This window comes from Myotis daubentonii, chromosome 11 (assembly GCF_963259705.1).
Source record: "Myotis daubentonii chromosome 11, mMyoDau2.1, whole genome shotgun sequence".
NCBI classification, from domain to species: Eukaryota; Metazoa; Chordata; class Mammalia; order Chiroptera; family Vespertilionidae; genus Myotis; species Myotis daubentonii.
Genome location: NC_081850.1, coordinates 49,355,773 through 49,374,862, shown reverse-complemented (window position 1 = coordinate 49,374,862; position 19,090 = coordinate 49,355,773). Strand labels below are relative to the sequence as shown.

The 19,090-nt window shown below is 42.1% G+C and overlaps 1 pseudogene; it reads right to left on the bottom strand.

The window, feature by feature from the left end:
• Positions 1-9,172: 9,172 nt before the first annotated feature.
• On the bottom strand, positions 9,173-9,289 carry LOC132212933 (U2 spliceosomal RNA; annotated as a pseudogene).
• Between the last annotated feature and the right edge of the window lie 9,801 nt (positions 9,290-19,090).

Sequence of the window (19,090 nt, the reverse complement as noted above, 5' to 3'; positions counted from 1 at the left end):
ATCATATATATATAGATATTCTCTCCATGTAAAAAAAGTGCCTTTAAATAGAAACACATGCAACAAGATCATGTATTGATTGGTTGATGAGAATGTTGTGACTACAGGCTTGCAGGAACTTATCTCTGTATTTCCCCTAGGAGCAATGGTTCAGTATTAGCTAATTCTTTGTTTGAGGCAATTTTATAGAACATAATTACTGTGAATAATGAAAATCAACTGTACATTGACAAAGGGAAATCCTTCATCAAAATTAAAAAGTTTTAACAATATTGTTTTCATTCTAAGCCTCCTTCAAGTACAGTGATGCAACCAATGAAAAGTCCTGAGTCTTGGTGGGCATCTTTGATATGCTACTGACATTGTCAACCAACTTTGGCAATGCATGGCCTAGACAGGTTGCGTTTGGTTCCATATGAGCTGTGGCATAATCCTAAATTCACGATTTAGTTTTTAAACTCAGAGATGAATGCACTTCATTCATTTTGACTTCCCAATCAAAATAAGCTAAGATTTGAGTAATTGGTGAGTTCACTTAGTGGGACAATAAATTATGGAGTATTTAGATTTCTTATCCCCTCCTGAGATAGTTACATAAACCAGTCTGTCTTTCTTCTCTCCTTTCCTTTCCTTTCTTCTCTATTTTCATCCTCTTTTTCTCTCTTACTCCCCCCTCTCTCCTTATTTCTCTTTTCCTGTTCCCTCATTTCTCCTTTCTGTTATTATTACACTTTTCCTGCATACACAGCACAAAGAAAAATGGAGACTTGACAATTACTCACTTAATTTGATGAATACAGAGAGACAGCACATCAGACCTACTGTGAAAACTCTCAAAATCCAAAGATTAAAGGCAATATGAAAAAAGCTGTGTTTTGAGATAGCTTTTTAAACTCCAATTTGTTTTTCTCATAGTTCGTGGAAAAGTAATGAAAAGTAATGGGAGTACATTTTAAAGAAATCCTTAAGAGTAGCCCTGAATTTCTAGGTAACTTACATCCCAAAGGTGACTTTAAAAAACATCTTTAGATGTTGGCTGCTTTGAACGAAGCCTGGTAATGAAATGAAGAAGGTTTAGATAGGAATGACATAAATTTGGGGCTTTAGTTGCCCTACACGAAATATCTGGCTGGATTGCATATTTCACATTTTAACAACTAGCCTGCTTTTGTTAAAGATGTGTACAGTTACGAGGTAAAGTGTTTGATCTAGTTTAGACCTGTAGGGGCCCTTCTCTCTTTTCTCAGATGTAGAAGTTTCAGTCCTGATCCCAAGATAGGAGCTGGAGAGCTTTTAGTAGAGGAGTAGCCTTTTAGTGCATCTGAAGGAAGTCTCAGAGATGCTTCTCTGTTCGCCTGGAGTCACTTTAATGATGCAAGGGACTACATAAAGCACTTTACCCTGACGTTTCATTACTTTAGGCACTAACCCATTGTCAGATCCACCATCAATATCTTATTAAATTCATCATTATGTCCTTGACATTATTTTAATAGCACTGGCAACTGCATGATAGAAATAAATAAATCAGGAGGTTGAATTTTCTTTTATGGGACTTACTGACTCACTCTACCACTCACTTTCCTTTAGCTCTAAAACGACTTAGGCAACCAGCCCCTCTTTTTCAATTGGTGGGAGTACTAAGATGGGAGATTTTTGTGGTTGCTTTCATAGCATTTGCTTTACACTGCAGATTTTCCCATGAAGCCAAGCTCTTGAACAGCAAAGACAAAATGTGTCTGATCGCCGGTGGTATGATAAGAACTTGGTCACAGCTGTCTGCAATTCAAGCATAGATTCCAGCTCCCTGGTGAAACCATGTTCTTGATTCCTCCACAAAGGTAAAGAGTGGGTCGACATGTTTTCTTCAATCCTTGCTAGATGGAAACATGGTTACTATTTCAAACTTCGCAGGCAGTCTGGATTTATGAATTCCACAAATTTAAATAAATTGAGTATCTCATTCTGACAAGTTATCTGCCCTTTTCTTTTTTCTTCTTCTCTCGACATATGAGCCTTTACACCATCGACTGATGCAAACTGCAGATTGTTATCTTTTTGGAACTATGCTGTGGCTAGCTTCTTTAGGCTATAAATACTCCAGCTTGACTGTTTTAGAGACAGATAACTTATGAAATTTGTGGGAAATCAGGGTAAGATCAGGGTTTTATGAGATAATATGGCCACGGGGACACGGTTCTCTAAATCGCGCTTCTAGAAAATGAACCCTTCCATGGAATGTGCCCGAGAAGCGGAGGTAACCACAGGGCGATGAGCTGCAAGAAGACAAAGTGGCACCATTTTCAGCTCGTTCTCATCCCAGTGAAACATTTGAGTGAGGTGGATTGGGTCGCAGAAAAGCAACTTTCCTTCTACTAATTAGACTATGCATGAAACTTGAACCTGCATCAGAATCACCTGGAACCCTGGTTAAAATACAGATTACTGCCCCCTCCCCAGCGTTTCTGAGGTAGTATGTCTCGGATGGGGCCTAAACATTTGCATTTCTTACGTGTTCCTAGATCATGTTAATGCTACTGATCTGGGGACCCCACTTGGAGAACCACTGAATCAGGCCTCTATTACTTAAAGAGAAAGCAAAACATGTGATCTGACTTGTCTGAACACCCAAGTTTTTGATCTTACCTCAGTAGTGGCAGGAAAGCCCCCCTCAGTTCCTGGCCCTGAGCTGGTCCCTGCGCAGTATCCTGGGCATCTCATTGCATTTCCCTAGCTTCAGGTCTGCCTGATGGATGGAAAGAAACTCAGTACTCGGCCATCAACTCCCCTTAATCAGTTCCCACATAAATTGTTCCCAGTCCATTTACTGAACAGGCCATTTCCCCCCCCACACTAATTTGAGATGTCACCTTAGTTATATATTAAAGTTATCTATATATTAGAGTGTATTTCTAGATTTTAAAAATTCTGTTCCATTCATGCATCACTATCACTGTTTTAATGAGAGAACAAGTATTAGAACAAGTTTTAATACCTGATAAGTTAGGCCCACTCTCATTTCCTTTTATTTTTAGAATTTTCCAACCTATTCTTTTTTTTTTTTTTTGGTATATGAACTTTAAAATTGGCCAATCTAGTTCTAAAACAAAGCAAACAAAACCACAACCATTGGATTTTAGTTGAGAATGCTTTCAATTTAGATATTAAAGCGAGAATTGATGATATATCTTTCTTCCTAAGAATAGAGGAATGCCTTAAGTTTCTTACATCTCTCTCTCTTTTTTCTCTCCTTTAAGAGTGTAGGAATTGCAGAAGGAAAAACAACAATAGAGGGGAGATATTTATTAAATAAATAATGCCAGAAAATTTCTATGACCTCAAAGGCACATGTCTCCCTGTTAGAAAGACCTAGCAAATACCCAGCCCCATGAATAATAAATGATTCAAACTCTGAAACATTGTGGGATTTCAGAACACCAAGGATAAAGGCATAGAGAGGAAAAAAAGACGAATAAACAAACAACAAAAACAAATTGGAAACAAAGGAGTATCAGAATGGCACTGGGTTCTTGATCGAACACTCTGAGCACAGCCTGGGCAGAGCTGGCTTGCCCCTTCAAGATTCTCTGCTCCTGCTGGCTGCTCGGTCAGGTTCATTGTGAATGACTGCATTAAATCTTAAAATAAATATACAATAATGGTAAAGGACTTGTAGGTAATGTTACAGAAAATCTGAACCAGGTGGTCCCCAATTACAATGCAACCAAGAGTCTCGAATACCCAGAGCAGGTGGAAGGTGAGCAGCCATTTGTCCATTTTCACATTATACCACAGGATAAGCTCCACAGGGCCTGGGACCTGGGACCTGCTTTATCAGCTCATGAAGGCATCTGTGGCATCTAAAGTACTATGTGGTATACTTGGGTCCTCTGTGAAAACTTATTAAATACATAAATGAATGGACATTTTCTCTTTGAAGGTCATTACCTCTTGTATGAGGAAGGCAGATACCACCTAAAAAATGTACGTGGTCCTGGCCAGGTAGCTCACTTGATTGGAGCCTCCTCCTGTACACTAAAAAGTAGAGGTTTGTTTCTAAGTCAGAACAAATACCTAGGCTGTGGGTTCCATCCCTGGTAGGGACGTGTGTGGGAGGCAACTGATAGATGTTTCTCTCTCTCTCTCTCTCTCTCTCTCTCTCTCTCTCTCTCTCTCTCTCTCTCCCTCTCTCTCTCTCTCTCTCTCCCTCTCCTTTATTCTCTCTAAAATCAATAAAAACATATCCTTGGGTGAGGATTTTTTTAAAAAGTACGTTATAAGTTAGTAGCTAGAGGATCCTGGCATGGCACCAATTTGAACTGGCAAAGAGCACAGAGGGATCTGATCTGTTTCAGGGGGCATTGGAAACTTGGATGTTCCCCCTTGGCTACTTCATGGCACATACATACTTAGTTTAAATTAACAATGGGACCTGAATGAAACACTGGGAAGCACAAAACTATTTAATTATAACACCTAAACGCTTGCTATTAGAAAGCCTCATTTCTAACACATGCCCCCTTATTACTTTTTAGGTTTGCTTTTATGTTTTCCAACAGTTTAAAATACATGTTTCCTGGAGAAGTCAGCATGTCTATTTTCAGGGTTTGAAGAAAACATATTTTTGGCATTGAAGGAGTTTCTGTCTCATTTGGTGGTTTGGTTTTTCTTTTCTGGTATTTATTTTTCTCCTATTTCTAATCCGCATAATGAATGTAACCTCTTTTTTTCACATATATGCCCAATACAGTCTATGAACCCTGCAAAGTCTCAAGTCAACACTCACTCACTGTTATTTTCATCCCTGGTTTTATTGGGACAAAAAAAAAAAAGTCCTCCTGTGTCTAGCAGATGCCTTGAGGCGCCCGACAGCACACCGAAGACTCCTTTCTTCTACCCTAAAGAAATGTCCCAATTTTAAAACGGCTCCCAGACATCTCCCCTGCCCACCTCGATCTGCCCCACCCTCCCCAGGAAGAGGGAGAACAGCAAAGCTATGTGATGTTTCTGCTTAAAATCTTGTTAATCTGATGCTCAATTGTTTTGTGAAGTTTCCCTCTGGTAAATGTACCAAGTAAGTGCATGTGAGCGACTTCAGGGAGCAAGGCGGTTCTGCATTAGCAACAGGCAAATCCTGGGCGTGATTAGGAAGTTTCCTAGGACCATTTCATGCACATTGGACTTAGCACAAGATCTGACTTCAAAGGGCAGAATTGATGGTTAAGTGGAGAAAAATGATTCCCTTATGATTAAAAAGAAAATGCTATTGTTTGTGCAAACTAGCAGCATCATTTTAATGCAAAAAACTTTCCTCTCTCTCATTCTGCTCCTGCCTTCTTGGAGGAAGCAGGGGGAGAGAGGAACCAATCACACCCTTAGAATTTCCAGTCCCTGGGGAAGCGCTTAGGCCAGGGCGACTTTCAGTGAGATCTGTGTCCCAGCTGCCAGTTCTCACACGGTTGGTTACAGTTAACAAGGCAAAGAACATGCAAGGGACAGAAATCCATCCCATCACCAAGCACACTCTTTGATTCAGCTGACATTCACAAGGAGACTTTCTTGATGAAGGGAGCAGTGAGTTGATTTCACATTTAGGAACGGCACTTGGGTAGCAGTTTTGTAGTCCATGGTAGTAGGAAGATGGCTGAGCTGCCTCCGGAGGAGGCCACTGAACTAGCTGGTTGCAAACAGCAGCAACACACTTCAGCCAGCTTAAGAACATAATGTACGTTAGGGATAAAAACATGGGACTTCATGGAAATTTAAGAGCTGAGATCATGGAGCCAAAACTCTATGAAGCTGATGCCAGAGGCCACATTGAGATCTAGAGTGCTCTAGTGAAGGCAGCTGGAAAAACCTATGGACCTACATACATATATGGTTCAATTAACAGGCTTTAGAGACTTGTTTCTCCTTAGCTTTTACTTACAGTTTCTGCTCCTTCCTGACTCCCAGTGTCTTATAGTATCCAGCACTTAATGAATTGCCCTAAAAGCAGTATTTGAGATCACTGTTTTCTCAAAGAATTGCATCGAAGGTAAAGGGAACTTACAGTTATTAAACCTCTGCATGGGGATGTGGCGAATACAAAGGCTTAAACAATTATTGGCAAAACCCTTTACATTCCACTGGCAGTGATTAAAAAATGTTTGATGAAGGCATAGATCACAGTGCTACAAATAAGAGAAAAATAAAAAACAATATTTAAAACAGACACAAATTAATTGTCTGAGGCACAGATCTCCCTTGAGATGTGCTTTGTTTGGCTATATGTCACTTTTGTACACACACACATGTACATACACATATGTGTATTTACATACACATACATAGGTGTGTGTGTATTTGAATTAACCTATGTGTATTAACCCATATCATAGTTAACCCCTATGTGTTAGTTTCCTGTGGCTGCTATAACAAATTGCCAAAAGCTTTGTGGTTTAAAATAACACACAGTTCTGGAGGCCAGAAGTCCAAAATTATTTTCTTTGGACTCAAATCAAGGTGTCGGCAGGGCTGTGCTCCTTCCAGAGGCTCTAGAGCAGCGGTTCTCCACCTGTGGGTCGCGACCCCTTTGGGGGTCGAATGACCCTTTCACAGGGGTCGCCTAAGACCATCGGAAAACACTTATATAATTACATATTGTTTTTGTGATTAATCACTATGCTTTAATTATGTTCAATTTGTAACAATGAAATTGGGGATCACCACAACATGAGGAACTGTATTAAAGGGTCGCGGCATTAGGAAGGTTGAGAACCACTGCGATAGAGGAAGATTTGTTCCTGAATGTTCCAGCTCCTGGTGGCTGCCAACATTCCTTGACTTGTGGCTGCATCACTCCAGTCTCAGTGGTCATATTGCCTTCTCTTCTGAGTGAAATCTCCGTTTGTTCCCTCTTCTCAGGAAATTTGTGAATGCATTTAGGGCCCAAGCAGGTAATCCAGAAAAATTTCCCATTTCAATATCTTTAATTTAATCACATTTGTAAAGACCCTTTTTCCATATAAAGTAGTATTCACATGGCCCAGGGATATCTTGGAGGTTATTACTCAATACACCACATCATTTGAAATCATTATTACTTGTTTTATATTTCTATTGATTTTTAGAGAGAGAGAAAGGGAAAGGGATAGAATGAGAGAAACATCGATGTGAGAGTGGAACATCCATTGGCTGCCTCCTCACACCCCCTCCTGGGGGATTGAGCCCACAATCCAGGCATGTGCTCTGACCTGGAATAGAACCAGCAGGCTTTTGGTGCATGGTATAATGCTCAACCGATTGAGCCACAACCATCAGGGTTCATATGAAATTATGATGTGACTGCTTTTGATCTACAAAAACAACTTTCATATGGTAAAATCTAATAGTAGCCAGTAAACCAAACAGATTTCACATAAAATATAGCTCTTCATCTCTTTTTATAAAAATGGGAAGATCTGAGTACACCAGGTTAAATTCTGAATAGAAGCATAGCTGGATGTCAGCAGCACCTGCCCCTGTTTAGGTTTCTCGTGTGATCTCTGGCTCACTGTTGCACCCATATGCAATACTGACTTGGACACTGAATGACTTTGAGTTTGTAACCTCTGACTTGAAATCGACACAGTTGCAACGTTCGCACCCCACACCTCTAATACAAAGCAGCAGGTACACCCTCATTGAGAAGTTATTTTTGAGCTGGTTCTCAGGTAGGTCAGGCAGAGTTTAGGGTGGGGTGGAAGAGAGGGAATTCTAAGTAGGAGAGCAAAGCTTGGAGAATGGAAAGTATTAGGTGCTAAGCCACTTTAGGGCACCAGAATGTTTCTTCCTATAACCCTGAAGGCAAGACTGCTTTTACATGATGTGGCTGAACATGGATTGGGGATCAAGGGAAGCTAAAAGAGCCTCAGAAATCCCACTGTGAATTCCACCTCATTAACCCTAATTCAAAATCAACTGAATAAGGCAGCTGGACTACTCTACAAGGCCATGGAAGGCATTTGTCCCTATGGCAACTGGCAGACACAAACAATAATGCAGACACAAAATGAGAACTAATGATACTCATTGATGATGAAAAAGAAATATACAGTTTCAAATGCTTTTATCATGGTCCTAAAATGCTTTGTAAGGAAGTTTTCTTAGTTTTTTTTTCCCTTTGGAACTCATATTATAATGATGTTAAAGTCTATTATTTTTTGAAATTATGAATTGAACCCTATTAAAAATCTTCAAAGACTAAATGTATCCCATTATAAAGAGGTAATAGACTTTAACAACTGTTGATTCAATCACTAAAAAGTGAGCTCAGCTGAGGTCAGGTTGACATTTTTGTAGCTTTTTTATTGAACCAAAGGGAAGAAGTGGGAGCAGAGATGTGTGGTTTATACTCACAGGTGAATTGCTGTCTTTGAGAAAAGTAGAACTGTGAAACTCACCTCTTTCTTCCTCATCTCTCCTCCCTCTTCTTCCTGCTACGCCTTTCCTGTTCTCATGCCTGAAATAAGTCTATTTTGTGATTTGGAAGGAAAAAAAGGAGAGGGGTAAAATAATGATGTTCTGAATTAAAATATAGTGATTTGAGATTAAATAGTCAAAGCTTTGATGAGGTAGGGTAAGCATCTCCTCCAACTCAGAATCCTGGCCATGAAACTCAGGAGCTAAAGGTGCTGGCTATGGTTGAGTTAATAGTTTTCTCCTGAGAATTGTAATATAGGTATTAAGTTTCCAGGTTCTCCTCTGAGGAAGAATAAGTGAAGAGTTAAAATATACAGTTCACCAAAGTCTTGAGCATGAAAACATGCAGTTTTGTCTCCACCTTCTTCTTCATCACATCTTTAGTTAGTATCTTTTAATTTTGTATTTATTAATTTAACAAATATTTCACAAGTATCATTGGTGTTTCTATCTCTCTCTCCCTCTCATTCTTCTCTGGAATCAATAAACATATATATTTTTTAAAAAAGCAGATTAGATATAGTCAAGCAAGATTGATAAACTAAAAGATAAGTAAATAAAAAATATCTAAACTAAAGTTCAAAAAGAAAGAGAAAAAGTGAGAACTATGTGGGGGAGGAGTATAAGGGCTGTTTGTAGAACAATAGAGATAGATTAATGCATGTAAACAGAAAGTCAGGAGTATGATGGTAGTGATAAACCCAAATATATCACTAATTACAAAAGTGAAAAGAACTCAGTATTAAAAGTCTCATATTATCAGACTGAATAAAAAATTAGAAGTCATTTATTAAACTGATAAGAAGAGATACTACACTTGATCTTAGCCAAAAGGCCGAGAAGCGAGGTAGAAGTCATTTATATGCTGCTTGCAAAACACACACCTTAATAAAGATAAAAGGATATTTAAAAATATACCATTTAGCCCCACAGTTAAGCATTGACCTAGGAACCAAGAGGTGACCTGTTTTATTACACTGGGGTTGTGGGCTTGATTCCCAGTAGGGGGTGTGCAGGAGGCAGCTGATAGATGATGTTTCTCTCTCATTGATGTTTCTACCTCTCTATCCCTCTCCCTTCCTATCTCTCTAAAAATCAATTAAAAACAAACAGAAGAAAAACAACATAAAATTATACCATTAAAGCACTATCCCTCCCCCCTTCCCCACCCCCCAAAAAAGCTGGGTATCTATGCTATTGTCAGACATGGTGGAAATTAAGGCAAAAAGCATTTTTTAGAGATAAGTAAGCTATGTCATAATGATAAACAAGTCAATCCACTGGAAAAGTATAACAATTCTGGATCTGTAAGCATCTAATAGTATGGTTTTAAGATATTAAGTAGCAAAAAATGACAATTAAAAAAAGAAATCACACAAATCTAAATCATTTAGAGTTAGAGACTTAAACTACTCTCTATTGATAAAACAAGCAGACAAATAAAAATGATATAGACGATATAACCACACAACTAACAAATATGACCAAAATTATATGAATACTGGACCTGATGATAACAGAATACACTTCTTTTAAATTTGCATGAAATATTTACCAAAATTTCTAGGAAAAAAATACATAAAGCTTTTAAAAAATGCAATGCAAGCCTCCATTTCAAGGAGGTAGGAAAAGAATAGCAAAAGAAACTCAAAGAAACCAGAGGGAAGAAATAATTAAAAACAAAAATCAGTGGAATGGCTATCAAATATTCAATAAAAAAAATTAGCAGCAACAAAGTTGATTTTTTTAAAAGACTCATAGAATTGATAAACTCCTAGTGACATTAATGCAGGGAAAAATAAGTTATTACTAACAGGAATGCATCTGACAGATATTAAACAGCTCATAAGAGGATACTATAAACAATTTACACCAACAAACTTGAAAATTTAGACCAATTCATTGAAAAACAACAGCTGCCAAATATGACCCAAGAGCAAATAGAAAAATAAATAATTTTTAAAAATTAACTAAAATAAGATTTATTCCAGAAGCAAAGCTCCAGTCCCTGATGGCTTCATTTGTAATTTTTTCAACTATGTAAGGAGGAAATAATAATCAATCTTACATAAGCTTTCCTAGAGTAAAGGAAAAGAGGGAGCACATCCAAACTTGTCTTCAGAGGACGCCTCAATTTTGATACCAAACCTGCCAAGGACACTATAAAAAGAAATATTACAGACCAATGTCTCTCGTGAACATATTTGATTTTCATATACCAGAAACAAACAAATAGAATATTAATATAAAAGGACCGATACACTATTAAAATAAATACTTGAATTTAGAAAGGTAATGAACAAATAGGTAATTATGAAATAGAAAATTATGAAAGCATTGGAATGCGTAGGAATATATGTAACAAAAATAGTGAAGATTTCTACACTGGAAGCTACACAACATTATTGAAGGAAATTAAAGAAGATCTAAATTAGTGGTTCTCAACTTTTTGTGGGCCATGCCCCACCTAAGCATCTCTAAAATCCTGATGCCCCCCCCTCCCGTGACATATAATTCTTATTATTCAAAAAGTGAACTTCTATTCACATGGAGGAAGCCTAAAAGGCCATTAACTTGGTCTAAACAAGTATCCAAAGAACATGGCATCCATGAAAGATAAAAATAAAAGAACAAAAGGACAGTTGAAGTATTGAGGAAGAAATCACTAAGAAATTGTTTAAAAAATAATAATAATATGAAGTGATATGAAAAAATAGTAAAGTTTCAAAACATATAATAGAGAACTGAAATGCATAAATGTCACAATAGATATTTATATACTGTATGAGGCCACTAGAGCCAAAAGAATTGCAAAAAATTCAATGTTAATAACTCATTCTTGAATTTCCCCCCTTAAAAATCAAATTGCCCCATATGGGGCATGTGCCCCATATTGGGAACCACTGATCTAAATAAATGGAACAACATGTCAATTTCCCCAAAATTTATCTATAGATTTTATGCAATCCTAATTAAAATCCTAGCAGATATGTGTGTGTGTAAATTAAAAAACTGATTCAAACATGAATATGGGAATGCAAAGGGCAAGAATAATCAAGATACTTTTGAAGAAGAGCAGAAACAAAGTTGGAGAACCTACACTACCAGACACCAACAACCATTTCAAAACTACAGTAATTAAGATAATGTTATACTGACCCAAGGATAGATATACCAGCCAGTAAAATAGAAGAGAGAATCCATAAACAAGCTTATACATATACAGTTTCCTGGTTTATGGCAGAGACATTGCAATACATTGAAGAAAGGATAGTCTTTTTAATAATGGTGTTGATTCAACTGAATATCCACAGAGAAAAAAGTAAATCTTGACTTCTATTTCACCCCACACATGAAAATCAATTCCAGATGGGTTCCAGATGAAAATATGAATGATATAACAATGAAGCTTTTAGAAGAATGTCTTCATGAATTTAGGAAAAGATTTCTTAAACATAGTACAAAAAGCACTAGTCCTAGAAGAAAAAATTGATATACAAGACAAACTTCTACATATGAAAAGGTACTGTTAAGGGAGAGAAAAAGCAAGCTACAAAGTGGAGTTGCATTTTTGCAATGCATATATCCAACAAGGGATTTATGTGCATAATAGACAGAATAGATATATACATATATAATGCATTTTATGTGTTTACATATTATATATTCTATGAATATATATTACTAGAGGCCCGGTGCACAAAAATCTGTGCACTCGGGGGGGTCCCTCAGCCCAGCCTATGCCCTTTTGCAGTCTGGGATCCCAAGCTGGCAGCCAGACATCCCTCTGGCAGCCCGGCAGCCCTTGGGGGATGTCCACTTACCAGCAGGGAGCAGACCTAAGCTGCAGTTGGACATTCTTAGTGCTGCTGAAGAGGCGGGAGAGGCTCCCGCCACCACCGCTGTACTGGCAGCCATCGGCCTGGCTTGTGGCTGAGCATAGCTCCCCCTGTGGGAGTGCACTGACCACTAGGGGACAGCTCCTGCATTGAGCATCTGCCCCCTGGTGGTCAGTATGTGTCATAGTGACCAGTCATTCCCAGTCGTTTTGCTGTTAGGGTCAGTTTGCATATTACCCTTTTATTATATAGGATAGAGGCCTGGTGCACAGGTGGGGGCCGGCTGGTTTGCCCTGAATGGTGTCCTGGTTCAGGGTGCGGGTCCTGCTGGGGTGCCTGGCCAGCCTGGATGAGGGGATGATGGCTGTTTTCAGGCTGGCCACAGCCCCTTCAGGGTAGGGGTCCCCACTGGGGTGCCTGGCCAGCCTGGATGAGGGGCTGATGGCTGTTTTCAGACTGACCAAGTCCCCTGGTGACCGAAGCTCCCAGCCTTTCCTTTTTTTTTATTCGCTCCAGCTCTGTGGCCATGGCGACTGGAAGCAGGTATCTGGGGTTTATTTACCTTCTATAATTGAAACTTTGTTGCTTTGAGTGGAGGTAAGAGCCGGCTGGGAAGCTTGGCTTCCTCCATCACTGGGGCAACCAAGCCTCCTGCTCACTCCCGCTCCTTGGCTGCTGACCACCATCTTGGTTGGGTTAATTTGCATATAGTCGCTCTGATGGGCTGGTGGGTGTGGCTTAAGGCATAGTGAAGGCACGGTCAATTTGCATGTCTGTCTATTATTAGGTAAGACTAGAGGCCCTGTGCACAAAAATTTGTGCACTTGGGGGGGATGGAGGGGGGTTCCTCAGCCCGGCCTGTGCCCTCTCGCAGTCTGGGACCCCTCAAGGGATGACCACCTGCTGGCTAAGGCCCGCTCCCTGGGGGATTGGGCCTAAGATGTCAATCAGACATCCCTCTGGCAGCCTGGCAGCCCTCAGGGGATGTCCACTTGCCAGCGGGGAGCAGGCCTAAACTGCAGTCGGACATCCTTAGTGCTGCTGAGGAGGCAGGAGAGGCTTCCACCACCACTGCTGTACTGGCAGCCATTGGCCTGGCTTGTGGCTGAGCAGAGCTCCTCCCATGTGAGAGCGCCCTGACCACCAGAGGGCAGTTCCTGCATTGAGCGTCTGCCTCTTGGTGGTCAGTGTGTGTCACAGTGACCAGTCATTCCCAGTCCTTCTGCTGTTAGGGTCAGTTTGCATATTACCCTTTTACTATATAGGATAGAGTCCTGGTGCATGGGTGGGGGCTGGCTGGTTTGCCCTGAAGGGTGTCCCGGATCAGGGTGGGGGTCCCGCTTGGGTGCCTGGCCAGCCTGGATGAGGGGATGATGGCTGTTTGCAGCTGGTCACAACCCCTTCAGGGTGGAGGTCCCCACTGGGGTGCCTGGCCTGTCTGGGTGAGGGGCTGAGGGCCATTTTCAGGCTGGCGGGCGACTGAAGCTCCCAACCTCTACTTTTTTTCTTGTTCTTTTTTTTTTATTCTGGGATTTATTTACCTTCTATGGCTGTCACTAGAACTGAGAGCCGGGTTAGGTCTGAGGCTTGGCTCCAGCTCTGAGACCTCAGCTGCTGAAAGCAGGTATCTGGGTTTGTTTGGCTTCTATAATTGAAACACTGTTGCAACTCCAGCTCTGAGGCCTGGCTGGCTGAAAGCAGGTTTCTGGGGTTTGTTTAGCTTCTATAATTGCAACATTGTCTCTTAGAGTGCAGCTCAGAGGCTGGCAGCAGCAGGTGGGGAATCTTGGCTTCCTCCATCACTGGAGCAAGCAAGCCTCCTGTTCCCTTCAGCTGTGTGGCTGCCGGCTGCCATCTTGTTTGGCAGTTAATTTGCATATCGCCCTGATTAGCCAAGGGGAAGCATGTTGGAGGTACGGTTAATTACTATGTTTGTCTATTATTAGATAGGACTAGAGGCCCGGTGCACAAAAATTTGTGCACTCGGGGGGAAAGGGGGGTCCCTCAGCCTGGCCTGTGCCCTCTCGCAGTCTGGGACCCCTCGGAAGATAATGCCCTGCAGGCTTAGGCCTGCTCCCGGGTGGCAGAGGGAAGGCCCAATCCCTAGGTGCAGCCCCTGGTCGGGCTCAGAGCAGGGCCGATTGGGGTGTTGGGGCACCGCCCCCTGTCATGCACAGAGCAGGGCCGATCGGGAGGTTACGATGCCACCCCCAGTTGCGCTCAGGGTAGGGCCGATTGGGGGGTTGGGGCACCGCCCCCTGTCACACTCAAGGCAGGGTCGATGGGGAGGTTGCGGCGCCACCCCCTATCACGCACAGAGCAGGGCCCATCAGGGGGGTTGGGGCTCCTTACCCTGTCACGCACGGAGCGGAGCAGGGTCCATCAGGGGGGTTGGGGCTCCTTACCCTGTCACGCACAGAGCAGGGTCGATCAGTGGGTTGGGGAGCTCCCCCCTGTCACGCACAGAGCAGGGCCCATCAAGGGGTTGAGGAGCTCCCCCCTGTCAGGCACAGAGCAGGGCCCATCAGGGGGTTGGGGAGCTCCCCCCTATCACGCACAGAGCAGGGCCCATCAGGGGGTTGGGGAGCTCCCCCCTGTCACGCACAGAGCAGGGCCCATCAAGGGGTTGAGGAGCTCCCCCCTGTCAGGCACAGAGCAGGGCCCATCAGGGGGTTGGGGAGCTCCCCCCTGTCACGCACAGAGCAGGGCCCATCAGGGGGTTGAGGAGCTCCCCCCTGTCACTCAGAGAGTAGGGCCGATAGGGGAGTTGGGGCGCCGCCCCCTGTCACACACAGAGCAGGGCGGATGAGGGGGTTGGGACGCTGCCACTGTCACACTCAGGGCAGGGCCGATGGGGAGGTTATGGCTCTACCCCATCACACACAGAGCAGGGCCTGGGGGGGGGGGTTGTGGCACCACCCTCTATCACCCACAGAGCAGGGCTGATCAGGGGGTTGGGGCGCCGCCACTCTCACACACAGGGCAGGGATGATGGGGAGGTTATGGCTCTACCCTGTCACACACAGAGCAGGGCCCGTGGGGGGGGGGGCGGGTTGGGGTGCCACACCCTGTCACACACAGAGCAGGGCCCGTGGGGGGGGGCGGGTTGGGGTGCCACACCCTGTCACACACAGAGCAGGGCCGATCAGGAGGTTGGGACGCCTTCCCCTGTCACAAACAGAGCAGGGCGGATAGGGAGGTTGTGGCCCCGACCCCTGTCACACACAGAGCCCCAGGGCGATCAGGGGGTTTGGGCGCTGCCCCCTGTCACGCTGATCCCGGTGCCCGGAGGCCTCTCGGCTCCACTGATCCCGGTGCTGGGAGGCATATTACCCTTTTACTATATAGGGTAGAGGCCTGGTGCACGGGTGGGGCTGGCTGGTTTGCCCTGAAGGGTGTCCTGGATCAGGGTGGGGGTCCCCACTGGAGTGCCTGGTCAGCCTGGGTGAGGGGCTGAGGGCTGTTTGCAGCTGGTCATACACCCTTCAGGGTGTGGGTCCCCACTGGGGTGCCTGGCCAGTCTGGGTGAGGGGCTGAGGGCTGTTTTCAGGCTTGCGGGTGATGGAAGCTCCCAACCGCTCCTTTTTTCTTTTTTTTTCTTTTTTTAATTCTGGGCCAGCTTTAGCTCTGAGGCTCCAGCTCTTAGGCCTCTGCTGCTGAAAGTAGGTATCTGGTTTGTTTCAGTTCGAAACAATGTATAACTCCAGCTCTGACTCCAGCTCTGAGATATATTTGTTACAATGTTTGAAACTGCAGGCTAAGAGGCCTGCAGCGGCAGGCGGGGAACGTTGGTTTCCTCCGTCACTGGAGCAAGCAAGCCTCATGTTAGTTTCAAGCTGCCTGGCTGCCGGCAGCCATCTTGGCTGACAGTTAATTTGCATATCTCGCTGATTAGCCAATGGGAAGGGTAGCGGTCATACACCAATTACCATGTTTCTCTTTTATTAGATAGGATTATATACAACATTTATATAGAAATATATAAGCCCTACTAATCAATAAAGAGGTAATAAAACCAATAGAAAGAAGGACAAAAGCCTTGAGCAGACACTTAGAGAAGAAGATATTCAAATGGTGAATAAACTTTTGAAAAGATGCTCAACTCCATTAGTCATCAGGAAAATGAAAATAAAACCATAATGTATTATTTCAACACACCCACCAGAATGATGAAAATGATAGTAGCAAGACTCATCAAATGTTACTATCATATCTCTTACGACCCTGCTTATGGGAATGTAAATTGGTAAACCATGTTGGATAACTTTGTGGCAGAATCTGCTAAATCTGAACATATGCTGACTCTGTGACCCCATAGTTTCACTTTTAGGTGTATGCTCAACAGAACGCCAACATGCTCACCATGAACATGTATAAAGATGTTCATGGAAGTACTACTTGTAATAGCATAATATTGGAAATAGCCTGTGTCCATCAAAAGCTGGTTGGCCAGCCCTAACCGGTTTGGCTCGGTGGATAGAACATCGGCCTGCGGACTCAAGGGTCCCAGTTTCGATTCCAGTCAAGGGCATGTACCTTGGTTGCAGGCACATCCCCAGTGGGGAGTGTGCAGGAGGCAGCTGATCGATGTTTCTCTCTCAAAGATGTTTCTAGCTCTCTATTCCTCTCCCTTCCTCTCTGTAAAAAAATCAATAATATGTATATATATATATAAAGCTGGTTGGCCAGAAGGGAAGTCATGGTCACAAGAAGGGGTTTTACATCAGAAACTGGCAGGGACACTGTGGTAGGCAACCCTCAAGGTCTGAGAGTCTGGATGCCCAAAGAGGATAGTTTATCACAAATCAGGCACTTCTTCATTCCCTCCCCGGTTCCCACTTCATGATGTCAAGTGAGCACACATGAAAGAGGGACAAACCCCCCCCCCCCCAAAACTATTGTCTGTCCTTAAATCTGAAAAGCGTGAAAATAACATTTAAGTGATGGAATTTCTTTGGAAATTATTTTCTTGTTTCTTACCTCTTTTTAAAAAAATTTGTGGTAAGACAATTTTTTAAAAAAAATATTAAAAAAACACAATATTTACCGTCTTAAACATTTTAAATGTATAGTTCAGTGATATTAAATGCATTCATGTTGTGCAACCATCAACACAAGAACGTGTTTCATCTTACAAAACTGAAATGCTGTACTCATTCAACACTAAATCCCCATTCCCTCCTCTCCCCAGTCTCTGATAACCAACATTCTACTTTCTGTCTCTATGCATTTGACCACTCTAGGTACCTCATATAAATTGATACATATGGAATATGTAGAATCATACAGTATTTGTCCTTCTGTATCTGGCTTATTGCACTTAGCTTAATGTCATCAATGCTTATCCTTGTTATAGCATGACTCAGAATTTTCTTCCTTTTTAAGGTTGAATAATATTCTATTGTATGGATATACCACATTTTATTTATTCATTCATCCATCCATTGGTGAACAATTGGGTTTCTTCTACCTTTTGTCTATTGTGAATAATTATGCTGTAAATATGGGTGTACTCATATTTCTTTGAGTTTCTCCTTTCAATTCCTTTAGGTATCTACCTAGAAATGGGATTGTTGGATAATATGGCGATTCTATGTTTAATTTTTAAATGAATTTAGGAGTAATTGTCATATTGTTTTCCAATATAGCAGCTGCACCATGGAATATTTTAGATTAAGTTTTTAACTGAAAAGGAAATGCAAGACAAAACCTGAGTTCCATTGTAGGAAAACAAAGATAATCACATTTATTTTTCACACCTGTGTTTTTCAACTGAAGAAATGTCTACCAGCTGTCCTCATTTGAATTAAGGATTCTGTTTTCTATCTCCTGAAGTTTGAATGCAATAACTTGCCCCTTATTTCTTCTAGTTTGCAGAGTGCCCAAAAAGATGATTTGCATGAATTTTTCCTTTGTATTCTGTATCTCAGCATTATGGAAACACAGCCATTACTTTTCATGGGTCAAGAAGTAAGTAACAGCTTTAATTATGGACATACCTTCATCCTCCTTGCCATCTTCATTGGATTGGGTATTTCTGACCACCCTCCTCTAAACTTCGTCGTTCCTTGGTTTCTGTTTTTTTTTTTTTTTTTTTTCCTACTTGTAAGACTGCTTCTCTACATCCTTCTGTTCCTGAAATATCACCAAAGTTATGCCCTTGGCCTTCCTCTTCTCTTGGGAATATCAGCCAGCTCTCCAGCTCTGAGTGAATCTTAGGTAAGCAGAGTGGAGCCTGGGACATTGACACAGCTCAGTGTCCAAGAACATGGTGTGGTTGAGTGAATGGATCAGATGATTCAGAATTTCTTGTTTGGGCAACTGGGTTTTGACATCACTTGTGAGTGAAAGCAGACAGAAGGGCAGCATTGTAGAGAAAGATAATAACCAGATAATTTACCAAAGATAAAGTTGTTGAATGATTACATCCAATCATTCAACAACTTTAAAGAAACTTCAAGTTAAGTATAAGTTTCCTACTCAAATTCCATAGAAGTTAGGATGGTTTTTGTTGCAAAACACAAATCCTGACTTAAGAAATCTCAAGCAACAGGATACTTGACATTTTTTATACCAAGTTAGATAGATAACATTAACTCCAGTTTAGAGAAGAAGAAACGGAGGACCCAAGTTCTTAACTGACTTGTCCAGCAAAAAACTATACTAATAAAAGGGTAATATGCTAATTAGACCAGGAGACCTTCCAGGAGACCTTCTGGACATCCTTCCGGACAAAGCCATGGTGGCAGGACCAAGGCAGAGGTGGTTAGAGGTGATCAGGCTGGCAGGGGAGGGCAGTTAGGGGAAAT